This window comes from Cydia fagiglandana, chromosome Z (genome assembly GCF_963556715.1).
Source record: "Cydia fagiglandana chromosome Z, ilCydFagi1.1, whole genome shotgun sequence".
NCBI classification, from domain to species: Eukaryota; Metazoa; Arthropoda; class Insecta; order Lepidoptera; family Tortricidae; genus Cydia; species Cydia fagiglandana.
Genome location: NC_085959.1, coordinates 5,091,864 through 5,095,137, shown reverse-complemented (window position 1 = coordinate 5,095,137; position 3,274 = coordinate 5,091,864). Strand labels below are relative to the sequence as shown.

General features: G+C 37.7%; 1 long non-coding RNA gene across 1 annotated transcript; it reads left to right on the top strand.

Moving 5' to 3' along the window:
- Positions 1–1,161: 1,161 nt before the first annotated feature.
- LOC134679223 (uncharacterized) lies at positions 1,162–3,274 on the top strand. The gene is made up of 2 exons (XR_010100310.1): positions 1,162–2,586; positions 2,626–3,274. It is a non-coding gene; the product is annotated as an uncharacterized LOC134679223 (long non-coding RNA).

Genomic DNA, 3,274 nt, shown 5'->3' with positions numbered 1-3,274 from the left:
GTGTATGAGTCATTGTAAGTGAATCATTTGAATGTTTCGAAGAAGTAACTCGACACTAGACCTTATGGATAGAATTAGTAGGTAGTTCAGTCGCCATCAGATATATCGGAGCGGCCAAGGTGCTCACAAATATCTGAACACGCCTCTATTGTCAAGGCGTTAGAGTGCGTGTTCAGATATTGTGAACACCTTGGCCGCTCCGATATATCTGATGGCGACTGTACTGTACGTAAGTTAAGAAATTGAGTCATACATACCCCTTTGTTAATGTTGCATTCATTGAAACGTTTCCTGTGGACATCATACATTAATGTAAGATCAAAAGTCACCCGTAATGATTCGGCATACTTACGGACTATATTTTGTCTACCCCTCTAGACTGCAAGAGAAACTGGAAACGGTGAAAAATAGAAATACTACTCCTAAAAATAATACCTTATTAGATTCGTCATGATGCCTAGAAAAATGTATTCGAAGCGTGTATTAGCACACAATAAATATCAAAGGTTATAAACAAAAAAAGGGCGAAAAAAGTAGATATTTTTTATTTCCCCAATATCTCAAAAAGTAGTAATATTTAAGAAACCAAAATTAATATTATAAAGGAGGAGGATATTTCCAATAAAACATTCACACGCGTTGTGAAGAGACAAGACGGGCTGTTCTGGGCTATAACTGCGAAAATCGAAGTTGGCAAATTGCGGGCATTTTTCTCTGTCACTCTAATTACGCCTTCATTGGAGTAAAAGAGAAAGATCCCCGCAATTTCCGAACTTAGGTTTTCGCGGTAGCCCCTCAGTTCTAGAATGTGTTGATTTGAGGAACCTGGCGGCAGAGCGGTTCGTCCCACAATCGTTGTGTGGATTTTTCGGTCGGCATGTCTTTGTCTGTCCCTATCTTGTTAAAATTCAAGGTATAAAATGAGTTTTACTTTCAAAATACTATCGTTTATAATTGTCTTGTTTATGTTTAAAACTAAGTAAGCGCCACTTGCACCATCCCACTAACCCGGGGTTAACCGGTTAAACCGTTAACCCAGTTTTAAATTGTACTGGTAACCGTGGTAACAGTGGTAACTCCAGGTTTAACCGGTTACCCCAGGTTAGTGGGATGGTGCAAGGCCCTAAGATGTGAAGCGATTAACCCGGTTGTGATTTGTTGAAGCGGAACAGTGTGGGCTAGATAAATAAAATTCAACTTTTACCATATAAACTTTTATTCCTCAAGGAAAACAATCTGTCGAAGCAACAAAAATAACCAACGGCGAGCCGCGGCGCGCGGCCGGCTCCTGGCCTATAAGATACACACTAACTTTATTTAACTAATTTATTTACACATTTTTTGTATTTTTTTTTATTTGATATTTTCATGGTCAGTCTAAGCTAACTTTGCAGCGGCTTGTACAGAACAAAGTGAGATCATTATAAATATCATATTTTCATAGTATGTAATAGGTACGACAATATTTATGACATTTCCACACTTTGTCATTGCATAATGCCACGCAGAGTTACCTTGGTCCGACTAATCGTTTGCACATTCAATTGTAGTAAAACGAAAATAACCCATTTTTAAACGGTTTTATTATTTGTATAAGGTAAACGTCCCAGTGTTTGACATTTATGTCCAAATTATTGCGTTCCGCTGTCACCACTACTGACAATTTCTTATGTTTAACCCTTCGTAGGGCAAAGGCGTCAACTAACCCAACGCCAACCTTCGCGCATTCCGACAAGGTTCGCGATGACACGCCGCGCGCGATCGGCGTGCCGTTCAAACGGTTTCAGATGACATGTCATTGGGACGGCTACCCTATTTAACAACAAAAATCCACTTAGTAGAATTTTAGATTAAAAACAAGTACAAAAAATGTATAAATCGCTAATACATATCCCTCAACTACTGCAAGGATTACATGATTCGTTTGAATAAATCAAATTACTTGTACTGACTTCATAAAAATCACATCACAAACTTAGTATATTAATATATGTTCTTTTACATTTAAATATATATATCCATTATCAACTTTTTAATGTTACTAACATATCGTCAACTTGACGATCGAGCTTGACGCCCTGATACCGGTACTGAAATGCTAGCATGAGATTTCGGGTTTAAAATATATCTCTAATCCGGTAAGCGAAAGCGGTAGCACGTCAGTCACCGGTACCCAACGATATAATTTATTTTTATTAATATTACAAAATGAAAAAAAATCTATGCATTCTTAAACAAATGCACTCTCACTTTCCATTGGGGAGCTCCCCAATATAATTCGCCCGTTCGCAAAATGCCACATTTACAGTTCGACAAGAAAATGTAGAAATTAAAAAGTGGCAATACTGAAGTGTCAAATCGATCTAAGAAAACGGGACGACACTACAATATTGCCACTTATTAATTTCTACATTTTCTTGTCGGACTATATTTACAACATTAACGTTTTAGCAGATTGCCAACATGCTAAACTACTAATGCAAGCGAGCAGATGGATCGCGCGGTAATCAACTACCGTCGTCGCCCATGGACACAAGGGCGGTTGCAAGTGCGTTGCCTTTAAGATGGGAGTACGCTCTTTTGATGGTTTGAAGGTCGTATCAGTCCGGAAATATGTACAACGAGCGACCACAGTTTACCCCAGCACACTTCGAAAGTCAATCAGTAGCAGAAGTAGCTAACCGAGCGAGCTGTTCAAAATTACCTACACACGCTATTTTGCAATATAGTCGTGATTAATTAAATTTGGACACGTCGCCCACTTAGCTTGACTGTAATTTAGTTAAACAAATATCCTATTTGCAGAACTACCTACATGATCTAACGAACTTCCTGGAGTGAAGTTCGATCGATATATGAGTAAAGATGTGCGACTGCTACCCGACGCATAGAGGTGATACTACTGGTGGATAATAATTATATTTGAAAAAAAAAAATTACTGACCAAATAAGGGGATTATTTTTACTCAAAATGCTGTACATAGATTTAACCCTTTACCAGGCTGACAGTTCATAAATGACAATCGAATGCCAGTCTTACTCATCGAAAATAGAACACATGTTTGATGAGCCGTATGTGGGAAATATACACCCCTCAGCCTGGTAAAGTGTTAATATTGGCAATCTGATAAAATGTGTTGTTTATAAAATGTGGTACTTTATAAACGAGTGATATAATTCTATAAAAATAAAACTGAAAGAGCCAACCCGACGCCTGTTCAATTTATTTATTAATAAATATAATTTAGTACTTACTCCAACGTTTAATGAAAAA